This window comes from Pteropus vampyrus, unplaced genomic scaffold (genome assembly GCF_000151845.1).
Source record: "Pteropus vampyrus isolate Shadow unplaced genomic scaffold, Pvam_2.0 Scaffold208, whole genome shotgun sequence".
Taxonomy (NCBI): domain Eukaryota; kingdom Metazoa; phylum Chordata; class Mammalia; order Chiroptera; family Pteropodidae; genus Pteropus; species Pteropus vampyrus.
In genome coordinates, this window is record NW_011888989.1 from 2,909,385 (window position 1) to 2,924,668 (window position 15,284).

Here is a 15,284-nt window from a genome sequence, read left to right on the forward strand (position 1 = left end):
CAAATTATAAAAATAGACAACCAAACTAACCCACTTAAATCAATAAACATGATTTAAGCAGGCAGCAATTCAGGTAGCCTCTCCAGGCCAGGCCTCCTTGGGGATTTAGATCTGTGTTCTGAAAGAATTAACTGTTGTAGATCCAGTGACAGACATGCTGGGTTTAGAGCTAAATTGAAATCTGAGACCGAATTAGGCCTGAATTCCACCCCCACTGATGCCTTTTCACTGCAAGTGCACATGTCATGCTCTGTACAAAATGAATGAAACGTTGTCCCTGCCTCCTTCTAAATGGATGCAGGAGTCTCATTGCCCACCGCTCCAGCTTGCAAAGAGCTAAGAATTACCAAAGAAAGATTTGGGTTTCTATACCAGAAAACATTGAAACAATATTATAGATCAAATTTGAAAGTTTGCCCCAGATAAAGAGTAGAAATCTCATGTCTGAGTACACAAAAAGCTAAGCCATCAGCAGTATTGATCTGTAATATACTGCCAGCAAAAGGGACGTGGAAGAACATAAAGAAAAGAGGCTACCTCCTACCGCAACCCTGCCCTTACATGCCCTCTGGCCTGGCAAATTGCTTCAGTTCTCTGTGTGTCTGTTCTCCTCCTTAAAGTAGGTCTGCAATGCCTGTTTCCCTTCCAAACTCGCCAAAATGGTTGAAAGTCTAATCGAACGCTTGTATCAGTTCTCTGTTTCTGGTTCTGAAATTCTAGAGAAATAACACCCTCTGTGTTTCACAATTGCCTGAAGAGCTTATAAAGATCATGGTACCTGGGCCACACCCCCAGAGATTCTTGGGCAGTGGGTCCCAGGTAGGGGTAGATTTTAAAAGCCCCCAGGTAATTCTAAATGTACAACCAGAGCTGAGAACCATGAGCCATGACTGGGAGAAAAATCCCTCTACTGCCTCCCCAGGGAAGGGTGGCAGATGAAAGACACGTGGATTCTCCTACCCATCTTCAGAGGGTTTCCTTTCACGGGGATGAACAAATTGTCTAGTTCCCAGACCTTCTCCTCCACCCCTCTGCCCCCATCAGTCAGCACAGGAATGAGCTAAATATCTCAGAAAGGTGGCTAGGGACTTTTTAGTGTTTTTAATTGAAGCAAAACCTGAAGTAGCTCTTAAGTGTACTATGGTCTTCACCACAAAGAAGTTTATCTTTTAGGATTTACTCAGTAGTGGAGCATTTGTAACCAACCAGAGGGTCTTATAATCCTCAGTCTGTGCTGCCTTCACACCCAGCTGGTGACACTGCCCCCTCTGCTGTGCCATAGGTCATTATTAGTAAGGGATGCTTTGATGTTAACCACCCCATCCACCTATAAAATGTGAATGATTTAGACTAGAGGATCTGTAGTAAATCCTTTAGTGAAGAACTTACTGCCTCAGGTGGGTTGGTCAATCGCATTTTTTCCCATCTCACCAGTGGGCTCCCTGCTCCTCTGGACTAACGCATTATTTTGATCTGCAAGTCAGTTGTGTTTCCCACTGGAACAAATCCTGGAGGGCCCATCGTTCTTTCTCTGTGCTCCCACAGCCTGTAGTTTGGTTTTTGCCCTTGAAAGCACCCTGTTGCTTCTGCTGTTTTGAATCAGACATTCGAAAGGAGCTGGAAACCTTGAAAGAGAACCCAAAGGACACAGCAGGGTCATGGAGTGGTAAAGAGCTGAGAAACCAAACAGGCCTGAATTTGAATCATGTCTCCATCACTTACCAGCTATGCACCCTGGTAATATACGTAACCCCTCTGAAACTCAGTTTACTCAGCTGTAAAATAAGTTCAGTTATAAAGTCTATATCATGAGATTGGCATAAGGATTAAATGAGATGTGCCTGACATCATATGACTACCTTAAATTTCATCCATGATTACCACTGTTATTAATAAGGTTAAAATAAGGGGAGCATAGTGGACAATTGGCATCTTCTCAGAATCAATGTGAATTGTGGAGCAATAGGACTTAGGCAAGAAAACCTGAGTTTAGAGCCATTCCCTTTCCCTATGATTTTAGACAAGTCACCTCACGTCTTTAAATTTCAGTTTCTCTAGTTGCAGAATTGTGATAACAATAATATAGTAATAATAATGCCTACTTCACATGGTAATTGGAAGGACTAAATGCAATAATGCGTGTAACTGTACTTTGCAAACTATAAAGAGCTATATAATTTAGTAATTACTATTCACACCAAATTCTCGAAATTTCTGGTACTGGTCCTGAAAATTGATAAAAAGAATAAATGAGTTCTCTTTAGAGAATAGATATAGACTTTATAACTAAACTTATTTTACAGTTGAGTGAACAGAGGCTCAGAGAAGTTAGGTATGTTATCCCAGGGTGCCTTATAAATGGAAGGAAATTCAATTAAACTCTCATGCCTTTAATCCAGCAACTCAATAAAGTTCAGGTCAAAGGGTGGGTCCACAGACAGTGAGGAATCTGATCATAAGGGAACACTCATTCAGGGCTAATTGAAATCCTGAATGATCCCTTCCTTTTAGTCAGCAACCGCCTATTGTTTACTTACCATATTATCTCACATTGCCTCAAGAGATCTTCTAACATTAAAGTTATTGATTTTTATAAAAGATTACCTTCATAAAAGTAGGCCTAATATTACAGGGCCAAAAAAAATTAAGCGTAGGAGGCTGGAAAAAAATGGCATAGATGATAGAGGCTTTGTTCATCCCTCTCGTGACCAAATCAAAGTTGTGACAGAAACACAGAGCAAACAGCAAGCAAAGTCATCTGGGATCTAGACGAACAGAGCACTACAACTAGGGAGAGAAATAATTAATCAACCTGCAACAGTAAAAGGTAGAAGGGGGCAAAGACACAAGGCTGCCCAGTCCTTAGCGATGGAGTGGGACAGAGGCTATAGCAGTGGCAGCGGCAGCTGCAGACACCTCTTAAAAGGGCCCTGTCAGGAGCAAACTTTTGCGGTGACAGACCTGCTTGCTCTGAGCACCAGCACTGGATTGGCTCCACGGGGGCACCAGGGACTTACAGGGGGACACTGAGTTTTCAGAGTGAAGGCCGGAGATGAGGTTTTCTCCTATGCAAAGGTGCCAGCGATATTCATTGTTCCTCTGTTGAGCCATCCTCCCTCCCAGTGTGCAGACTCAGTACCGCCATAACTGAGAAGTCATTAACTAGATACAAAGGTCGTCCTGCCCAGAGGATTCCCTGAAACTCCACTTCCCCCAACTCGTGGCCCTACCCAAGCAACATCCACGTGTCCTTGCTTAGTCAGATGCCCCTTGCTGATGGCGCCAAGACACACTGGTGACAGCTGGCCTCGGCTTTTGGCATGGCCTCTTGAGGCAACTATAAGCACAGCATCTGTGGATTGCTTGCTGAGTCTTAACAGGTGGTCCCAACTAAACTTGGCCTGCAGCTGAACCCCTCTCAGGACTATGCTACTGGAGACCTACTACACAAAGCCACGTTAATAAGACCAGGAGACTTAGAAGCTTTGCTTAGTACATAGAAAAAGACACAGAAAGGCAGCCAAAATGGGAAGACAAAGAAGCAGAAGCCACTTGAGAGAACAGAACAGAGATCTAGAAATAATGGAGTCAAGCAATCTAACAGATGCAGAGTTCAAAACACTGGTTATAAAGATGCTCAATATACTTAGGAGAAGTGTAGATGAATTCACTGAGAACTTTAACAAAGAGATAAAAAAAAAACCCATAAAAATGGAAATGGAAATTATAAAAGAGAACCAGTCCGAAATGAAAAACACATTATTTGGGATGAGAAGTATATTAAATGGAATAAATAAAGTGAATAAAGAAGAGGATGAAATGACTTATATAGAGGATGGGGAAGCCAAGGATACTCAATAAAGTTCAGGGCAAGAAAAAAGAAGGCAAGACTATAATATTAATTAAGGAGCCTATGAGACATTATTAAAGGTAAAAATATCCATGTCATAAGGGTACCAGAAGGAAAACAAAACATTGAACAGCTATTTGAAAAAATAATGATGGAAAACCTCCCTCACCTGGTGAAGGAAATAGACATACAACCCCAGGAAGCTCAGAGAGTCCCAAAAACCAAGAACCCAAAGAGGCCTACACCAAGACACATTGTAATTAAAATGCCAAAGGTTAAATACAAAGAAAGAATCTTAAAAGCAGCAAAAGAAAAGCAGCTGGTTGACTACAAGGGAGCACCCATAAGATTGGCAGCTGATTTCTCAAAAGAAATTATGAGGACAGAAGGGTTTGGTACAAAATATTCGAAGTGATGAAAACCCAGGATCTACAACCAAGAATACTTTATCCAGCAAAGCTATCATTTAGAGTTGAAAGACAGGTAAAGAGCTTCCCAGACAGAAATAAGCTAAAGGAATTTATCTCCACCAAGGCAGTATCACAGGAAATGTTGGAGGGACTTCTTTAAGAAGAAAAAAATATGTATCAAAAACATGAATAAAGACTGGTAATAACTACACCCCCATCAACAAGTACCTCAAATGGAAAAGAATTAAGTGCATCAACCAAATGATAAAGTGCCTGAATGGATAAGAAAACAAGACCCCTACATAGAGACTCACTTCAGATTAAAAGACACACACAGACTTAAAGGAAGGGGATGGACAAAGATATTGCCTTGATGGACTTAGAGGGTATGACACTGAATGAAATAAGTCAGATAGAGAAAGACAAATATCGCATGATTTCACATACATGTGGAATCTAAAGAACAAAATAAACAACAACGGAAATAAACTCATAGATACAGAAAATATTTTGAGGGCTACTAGATGGGAGGGGAGTTGAGGGGTCTTTGAAAAAGGGCAAAGGGATTAAGAAGTACAAATGTATAGTTACAGAATAGACATGGAAATATAAGGTGTACCATAAAGAAAATAGTTAATAATGCTGTAATAAACATGTAAGGGGGAAGAGGGATACTACCATTAGTGGGGTGATCACTTTGTGAATTATGTAGATCTTAAATCACTATGCTGTACAACTGAAATGAATATATTATTGTATGCTAACTACGATTGAATTTGTACAATGTAAATATGAGCAACTAATTGTCTATTATATTTCAATAAAGTGGGGGAAAAAAGAGTAAAAAATATAGTGTATGTTTCGTCCCTTGAGGAGCTTTTCTTCTTGGGTCTTGGGTTTTTTTAATGTTTAACTTTTTTTAAACATTGAGTTTTGGGTGACATTTTTCTGCTATTTTATTTTTTATGGGTTCTCCAACTTCTGCTGACTTTGTTAACCTACACTATTTTCCATTACTACCATAAATAAACATTTCTAATTTGAAAGTTAAAGGCAGGAAGCAGCTATGCCAGCGAATGAGGGGGAGTTCAAGGTCAAAATGTTACTTGCCACCTATAAGCAGGCCCAGGTGGTTCCTAGCAAAGCAGAAGCTTTCTCTGGGTCCTGAGCTACCTAATTATCACAGCCTCTTCTCCTCCCAAATCCCACAGCTGTCCTCAGAGCCTCCACTGACCCAACCAGCTCACTGTTCACATTCAAGATATGGGTGACTTGGGACACCTTAAATGCTGGTCCTCCAGTACATTGATCTTTTAGGAACAATCAAAATTTAGCCAAAGGAAAGAAGTTCCAATAGCAGAATTCCAGGCTTTGCTCTTGGGGGCCCAAGAGGTATTATAGGGACAGGCAAAAAATCATTTCTCCATTAATACTCAAAGTCAGTGGTATGAAGTCTAAGTGACTTCCTGCTCCCATGCCCATTGCCTACTAGAAAGAAATTGGGGCCAACTGGATCCATGGACATAGGAAGTGAGCCAGAGGGAGAGGCCAAAGGAAATTTGCCAAGAGTGTGCGGGAGTGCCCCTCTTTCAGAATTTTTTACATGTTTGTGGAGGCCATGTGTTTAGCTCAAAGAGAGGCAACCTAGAGATTAGGAATGTTTTCTGTCCTCAAAAAGGCTCTGAGGAGGAGTGTCTTGGAGTTGGGCATGAGCAAAATATCCATCAATGATAAGGAGAGCAGTTTTTGAGTTTCTTCCAGCCCCCACGTAACTTCATTTTATGCCCCAATTAGAAAACAAATTAAGAACAAGAAAAGAATATTTTAAGTCACTCATCTAAATCTAAAAATTAAACCTGCACTTATACAATACTACATTTCACCAGCAAGATAGCAGCATGCATTTATTTTAGTCCCTGGCATGTATGCAAACACAAGAAACTATGAAGGTGTTATGAAAGGCACTGGCACTTAATTGTATAAGGCAGGCAAATCAGGAAATGGATACTTTTCTTTTTAAATTTTTATTTTATTATGAGATGCATCATACAGACAGCAGAAGGCATAAAAGAGTACAGTTTTCAAGAAAATTTTGAAAATAAAGACCTGTAAAATGCCGGTCTTTGAAAATAAAGACCTGTAAGTTAAAAGTAACATTGCCAGTCCCCCAAAAGCCCTCCAGTTGTCCCTTCTCAGTTACAAAGGAAATCGATATTCTTAAATGACCAAATAAAAGGGGGATCCTGAATTACAGTGATGTCTATCAGCTACCAAGAGGTCTGGCTGACCTAGTTGTCCTTTGAAGAGCTCTAGAAATATAAAAGAATGATCAAGTGGACAGGTGGCCAGAATAGCAAGTCATAAAGAGGCTAACATATCCTTGAAATGAATTGAAAATCTGCCATTGGTGATCTGATATCCCCATGCTCAACTCCCAACACATTGGTAAAAGGTGCCTTTGTCCTGCTGGAGCCAGCTGTGCCCCCAACCAAAGCAAATATTAGACAAATATTTGAAGAATATCGTTTGGAGGGGTTGGCAAATTATTTGCCTGCTTGAAACACCCATCTATGTTTGGGATGCTTTTAAGCCTAATAGCTTTTCAAACCAAGAGCACAGAGGAAAGCTACAGTCCAAAGGATATTCATGTTGGAAAGTGGGTAAAATTTATCTTTTCTCTTTCATCCGATAACACAGGTGCCAGTGCCCTTGGGCTGCCCATGGTCAGGAAGAGGGTGGGGTGAAATGAGTAGAAGAGAAGGGGAATGAAGCCAGGCCTGCTCCCCAATCTCAGTATTATCTCAATTATGCTTCATGGCATGGAGTAAGAGAAAAGAGAATACCATTTTCTGAGAACTGGTTAGATTCCAAAGACTGCATGTTGCATTAAATACATTATCACTTTTAAATTCTCATAACAACCTTTGGAGGTAGTTATCATTATTCCTATATTCCATATGAGGCTCAAGGGAAGTTAAGGAATTTATTCAAATTCACACAGGGATTCAAACCCAGGTCAGGCTACCAAGCCCCTGCTCATATGGGATACATCTTATGCACCTCTTAGGTTCTCTCAGTGCCATTCTGGCCTGGACCCTCGGCCACCAGCTCTGGCTCAGTTGCCTCACAGCCCAGAAACTTGCTCCACCTGGGGCCTACCAGAGTCTTGCCTGGGAGGGTGAGGACCTTCCCCTTGCTGACGTTGGGCAGCTGGCAGATGCCCTGAGACTGCGGCTTCTCCCACCATTCTGGACTTAGCTAAAACACTGGCTGTGAGATTTGGTTATGTCACCTAAAGGGGCCAGAGAAGAAACCAAGAAGTTGTGCCCAATGGGAAGTTACTTTCCATTGGAGAGACTCACTTCAAAATTTCCCTCTCCCTCCTCCCTCCCAAGAATTGTTCCAAGGCACAGCTTTCTGAACATCCTCCTTGAAAACTTCTCATGTAGCTGAACAGACAAAACTGCTGAATGACAACTGCTGTGTCTTCACAGCTCTTCATGAAGCAGTGTTAAGGTGTCCCTGGCATTGCTTCTCATCCTTCCATGCCTCCCTTATTTTCCTCACCATGATTGCTCTGAGATTGCACTTTCCAAATGAAGCACCAGCCTCCGGTTGTTTTCTAAGAAACATAGGCTTTTTGAGTTTGTTTTTATTTATTTTATTATTCTTAATAACGTGATGAGTTAAGTGTAAATGTATCATCCAAAACAAAAGCTAGAACCTCAACATAACCTTCATTTTACTGTCTGATTCTCCTACCCCATTTCCTACCTCTCCCCACACAATATAACCATCATCCAGAATTCCTTTGCTTTTTAAAATAGTGCATCTACATTTATTTCTAGAAAGTGTATTTTTATATTAGTTGTCTTCAACTCTATAAATATTATATCATATTGTATACATTATGGGCATTTACTTTGTTCACTGAATGTTTTGTTTCATTACTGGGATTTATCCACATTGCTGTGAATTGGTATAGTTCATTTGTTTTTATTGCCATAATATTCAGTCAAGTGAACATAATTCATCAATTTACTCTCCTGTTGATGGGCATTAGAGTTGTTTTCAGGTTTTTGCATTTGATCACTGCAACTATGAACATTGTTACACACCTCCTGTTGTATATCTGTAATATATCTGTACACATTTCCCTTGGGTCTATCTCTCAGAGTGAGTTGTTGGGTCATATATGGATGAATGTTCAATTAGGAGATAATGCCCAACTGTTTTTCAAATTAGTTACACAAATTTGTGCCCTTTGTATCACACTAAAAATGTTCTCTAAAATCCAATTTTTATAGTTCCCCTTTGTTTCGATAGCTGCGAAAAACAAGAATTGTTGGTTAACAAAAATACCTTATGTCTTCTCTGGGTATTTGCATTTTTTGAGGATGCTTGGAGAAGCAGTGCTTTAATCCAAAGTAATGAATTTCTCAGGCTGAATATTTCAGGGCCTCTATCTCTATATGCCATATCAGATTCACTCATTCAATGCTTCATTTAAATGCTTACTGAATTCTGGGGCTGTGTTAGGCACGAAAATCCAGTAGTTAGTAGAAGATACAGGACCTGCCTTCAGACATCTCAAAAGTCTGATGCATGAAAAAGAGAAGACTATACTGGACTTGGATGCTATCTTTGTCTTCCTATTTCTTCTTTACTCTCTTCCCCAAGCGAATTGGGCAATTCAGGTTGATATAAGGCAGCAGGGGACACAGGAAGGCTTCCAGGAGAGTGGGTTGGTATACACTAAGCTTGAAGTTACCCAAAGTCAAATAACTTCCACAAGTCCCGGCAGGGCTATTTGCTATCATTAGTTCCCTTCCACTGTGAATTTCCTGGGAGAGCTTGGCCCCTCCTAACAATGGCAACTGTTCTATGGTCACAGCCCTGAATATCCCATTCTCAGAGACTGGTAGAAATCTGTCCTTCTACTCAGCTTCAGCTACACAAGAATCTCTTAGAATGGATACAGTATCAGTTAGAACCTCTCTTCTCCCACTCCTTATCCATTGTTTGCCTCTGCTTGGCTTAATCTTCAAGTTGACTCCATGTGACAGCAAGATGGACTTTGGCTGCCTCAGACCTTTAGAATTCTTAGAGCCTATGATCCTAGAGAAAGGATATTTTTCTGGATAGGTGGTAAAATACCCAGAGAGACTTCTGACTGTTTAAACTTATATCATATGTTCTTTCATGAACGAATCACTCTGACTAGAAAGATAAGATACTCTGGTTGGCTGATCCTGGATTACATGCCCATCCTCGAGCCAAACCACCTGAATAGAAATACTTTGAAATGAGTATGGGGATGTGTTCTCCCAAAACAATGCTAGGCAGACACAAAGCCTCAAGGAGATAGTTTTACTTGATTGCTCTAGTTCATTTTTCTCATTATTACCTCTTTAACTAGTAGGTATGTGGAACAAGGCATAAATATATTTTACATTGTCTCTCAGTATTTTATCAAATATAGCACAATTATCTTGGTAATATAAAAATAACATAAGTCATCTACCTAACTTCCTACTTGTGATGGCTTTAAAATCACATGTATAAAAGAATGTTTAGGACTGTGCAAGTAGCCTATCACAGTGTATATTTATAGTCCCCCTCTAACAGCTGAGCAAGTAGGGACCTCAAGTGGCTCCCCACACTCTACCCTTAAGTTTAGGAGAAATTCTGTTTCCCACTCTCTCTCTTCTCTATACCTGGATTACTGATCTGGAACTGTTATGAATCCGCTCTCCTATGTGGAATTGTTTCAGTCAGTTTTCTTGTTAGTTTTTCTGAGGTTCCTTATTCGTCTCTCTCCTTGTCAACAGCAGTTCCACGATTGATCACCTTTTTCTGTTTTCTTCTCCGTAGGACATTATATTAGAATTATCAACCCTGGAATTTCTGGAAATGTAACAAAAGGATGGGCATGGTGTTGGATGAGGATAGCAAAAAGAAAGCAGGTCTTAAAATCAAACTTCGTAGGCAGTGGTCAACCTTACCTACTTATGAGAATTGGGTCTGAGGAGCCCCTCAGTGTTTAGGATGTTGAGTCTACAGAATTTCAAAGGGTTCTGAAAATGTTGATAGATTGTCCCTAGACACCCTACCTAGGATTTCTTACATAGAACCTAACTTACATAGGACCTAAGTCAACAGTATTTGGTTATGCAGGTTATGAAGACTGCAGTCATTACCAACTTGCCTCTGTTTTACCACAAGTTTTGCAGTGTAGAGAAGAAAACAAAAATACACAGAGCGTATGTGTAGTGTTCTTCATTGCACGTACCATAACTTGAAAATATATTTTCATTTCCTTTTTCTGGGCTATCTTCCCTTTTAGAATGTAAATTCTTTGAAGACAAGAATATCTTGTTCTACTTTGTATAATTAGCACTTAGCAAAGTACCTGGTCCATATGGGTGATCAACAAATACTGGAAGAAATAGGTCTCTATTCAAAGCTTTCTTCTCAAATGATTAGTGGCCATTGATTATGTTAAGAAGGTTCTGGTAAACATGATAGAGTAGGGAAACACTGCTTGCATCCTCCTATGACACATCAAAATTAGAACTAAACTACAGAACAACCATCATTAGAATTGCCTGAAGTCTAGCTGAACAGAAGTCCTATAACTAAGGATATACTGAAGAAGTCACGATGAGACTGGTGGGAGGGGCAGAGATACAAAACAGACTGTTTCCCCACACACACATGTGGCAGTTAAAAATTGGGAGTGATATCTCAGCTGCAGAGCTCTGCCTGGAGGAACAAGGAGTCCCAGACCCACACTGGGCACTCCAGCCCAGAGTTTCAGTGCTGGGAAGAGAAGTCCACATAACTCCTGGCTATGAAAACCAGCAGAGTTTGTGGCTGAGTGAGATGAAGGGCTGCTGCGAGTAACAGGCATTCCTCTTAAAAAACCAGCAAATAGTTGTTGATGGATTCACTTGCTCTGCTCTAGCATTGGGGCAGCAATGCAAAACGTGCCACAGACATACAGAGAGGAACTGAATTGTCAGGCTTCAAGGAGAGGGATGGAGGAGGAGCTTTCATCCAGAAAGAACTGCTGGCAGAAGCCATTGTTCGACCAACCCAGCCTTCCACCAGCCCAGCGTACAGACACATGCAGGCACCAATTCTGAGTCTCCATCAACCTGACTAAAACTGCCTGCCTTGGTTATTGAGACCTTGCTCCACCCAACTTGTGGGCCCACCCAAGCCAATTCCAGTGGCTTTTCCATACAAGTGGCCAATTCCAGTGGCTTTTCCATACAAGTGGTCTTGGCTCTTGCTGCAGAATTTCCTAAAATCTCTCAAAGGTTCATAAACCCCAAACAAGTAGCATCTGGCCTCAGCATGACCTGTACCTCTTGCTAAGCAGCACTAAGCCCAGCACTTGTGGCAGCCAGCCTCAGTTTTCAGCTTAGCCTCTCCCAGGCATCTCTAAGCCCAGCACAAGTGGCAACCATTCGCAGATTACTTTGTAGCTCATATGGCCCCAGGGCAGAGCACAGGCTGTGGCTCACCTTGGCCTGCAACAGAGGCCTTCCCAAGAGGTCCCAGAACCAAAGAACCTGGTGATTCAGACCACACCAGAGCATCACCCAATCACCTCCACAAAAGATGCACCCATAGGACACATTGGACAGGCACCAAAGCCCTGCTAAAGTGAATCCTGCTCCACAGGGTCAGCCCCTGCACAACAGCTCTTCCACTGTAGTCATGGTAATAGTCCTCACAACCAATAAATCAGCCCAAGAGTAAACCCCTCCATGCAAACAGCGACTAAGGCTCAACTACAACAGGAGGGTACACACAACCTATACAAGGGACACATTTGGTGCACCCAGCTAGGATGACCAGGAACTGTGCCACTGGGCCTCATAGGACACCTACTATATAAGCCACTCTACTGAGACTGGGAAATATAGCAGCTCTACCTAATACTTAGAAACACAGGGAGGCAGCCAAAATAGGGAGACAAACATGTCCCAGATGAAAGAACAGAACAAAGCTCCAGAAAAAGAACTAAACAAAATGGAGATAAGTGATCTACTAGATACAGGGTTCAAAACACTGGTTGTAAGAATGCTCAATGAACTTAGGGGAAGAGTAGATAAACTCAGTGAGAACGTTAACAAAGAGGTAGAAGATATAAAAATGGTAATAGACAAAAGAATCAGAAATAAAGAATAACTGAAATGAATAATACATTATAGAGAATCAACAGTACATTATATGAAGCAGAGGATCAAATCAGCAATCTGGAAGATAAAATAGCAGAAAACACCCCATCAGATCAGCAACAAGAAAAAAGAATCCCCTACCCACCCCAAAAATGAGGATAGTTTCAGGGGCCTCTGGGACATCAAGTATACCAACACTTGCATCATAGGGGAACCAGAAGAAGAGAGAGAGAACAAGGGATTAAAAACCCATTTGAAGAAATAATGATGGAAAACTTCCCTACCCTGGTGAAGGAAACAGACATGCAAGCCCAGGAAGCACAGAGAATCCAAACAAGATGAACCCAAAGAGGCCAAGACACATCATCATTAAAATACCAAAGTTTAAATACAAAGAGAGAATCTTAAATGCAGCAAGAGAAAAGCTGTTACCTACCTACAAGGTAACAGCTGTCAGCTGATTTTTCAACAGAAACTTTGCAGGCCCAGGAGGGATTGGCACAAAATATTAAAAATGATGAAAAGGACCTACAACCAAGATTATTCTACCCAGCAAAGCTATCATTTAGAATTGAAGGGCAGATAAAGAGCTTCCCAGACAAGAAAAAGCTAAAGGAGTTCATCATCACCAAACCAGCATTACATGAAATATTAAAGGGACTTCTTTAAGAAGAAAAAGAAAACGAAAGATAAAAAATATGAATAAAATAGCAATAACTACATATTTGTCAACAATTTCTTTAAATGTAAATGGATTAAATGCTCAAAAGACATAGGGTGGCTGAATGGGTAAGGAAACAAGACCCTTACATATGCTGCCTCTAAGAGATTCATTTCACATCGAAAGACATACATGGACTAAAAGTAAAGGGATGGAAAAAGGTATTTCATAAAAATGAAAACAAACAAACAAAAAAGCTGGGGTAGCAATACTTAGAGCAGACAAAATAGACTTTAAAACCAAGGCTATAACAAGTGGCAAAGAAAAACCTGTAATCTCACTTCTGAGTATTTATCTGAAGAAATCTAAAACATTTCTTCAAAAGGACATGTGCATCCATTTGTTCACTGCAGCATTACTTACAGTAGCCAAGATATGGAGGCAACCTGGGTGTTCATCAATGGATGCATGGATAAAGAGATAGCACATATATACAATGGGGTACTCAGCCATAAGAAAGAATGAAATCTTGCCATCTGCAACAACATGGATGGACCTAAAACGTACTGTGCTGAGTGGAGTAAGTCAGACAGGGAAAGACAAATGCCATATGATATCACTAATATGCAGAATCTAGAGAACACAATAAACAAACGAAATAGAAACAAATTCATAGAGAGTATTTTGATGACTGACAGATGGGAAGGGGGGATGAGTGAAAAGGGGGAAGGAATTAAAAAGTACAAATTGGTAGTTACAAAAGAAGTCATGGGGATGTAGTTACCATGGGGAATACAGCCAGTAGTATTATAATAATTATGTATGGTATCTGATGGGTACTGGATTTATTGGGTTGATCACTTCGTAAGTTATATAAGTGCCTAATCACTGAGTTGTACACCTGAAACCAATATAATATTGTATGTCAACTATAATTGAAAAATAGAAAATAAAAATATATATGCTAAGAAAATTGTCTTTCCTAAACTAAACTGTGCAAGAATCCAAGTTTGCCTTACTTCTTCCCATTTTCCTTTTCTTTAAACCTGAGCAGCTTCTCCACAATACTTCCTTATTCATTATCCCTACTATGACTTCTTGATAGATCAGAGCTTTTTCCTTTACTTAAGCCTATACTCCCAAGATGGTACCCTAAATTCCAAGATTACCTTCTTTCCTATACTCACATTAAAACTCTCATTTTTTTCTGCTAGCAGAAAAATAATCACACAATTTTCTGTTAAATATTATATTGTAATAAACCATTTAAGGTAATAATGCTCCAGCATGTTTGTACTTTAAATCACACAGCTGTTAACATAAAATAAAGAATGCATTATGATGGCATTTCAGGATCCACATAACAGTGCAGTATGATGAATGTATACTTCCATAGGCAGGTGGTGGGGTGATTGGGGCTTTCCTCACTCTCTCAGGGTTATACCTTGATAATAAAGTCAAAGTCAATAAATTCCTAGACTTCCAATCATTTGGTCATTCTAAGAAAGGAAAAAAAAGAGAGAAATAAGAAAGCAGAGGAGTTTAAATACAAATGAGCCAAAACAAAACAAAAAACTTGCTTTTCCCTCAAAGAAAATAACAACAATAATCAAAAACTGTTTCAGAAAGCAAAGACCAATTGATTTAGCTTGTAAAAAAAATTATAAATAATGTTGTAAAAAACAAATTGAGATGAGCGGAGAGTATAAAAAATCCAAACCTATGAAGCATAAAGAATGATCACAAAGAGATTTTTCAAAAGAATCCTTTAAATGAATGGCCAATTTCTGAAGTGTATTAAAGTGAAATTTGATTTGCAAAACTTATCTTTAAATTTCTAGAAACGAAGCTATCGTATAAAATATTTTCTTTTGCTTCCTGGAGAAATTTTAAACAAACTTCATTGCCATCATTTCATCAGCATCAGAATTTTTCTGGCCAGCTTCAACTCAGGCTTTTCTTTATTTCCTCTGATTTGCATTTTCGATAAGACTGTGAACTTCCTGTGCATGTGACTAGTCAACGTTAAAAGTGGTCATCCCTGGTGATCTATTTTCTCTTAATAAATACTACAATGTCATTCGGAAGATCAGGGCAGTCCTGACAAAATCTACAGGGCCAGAATCAGGAGGGAAGGGCTACCGTGCTTTTCTTTGGGTTTCCTACGTTAA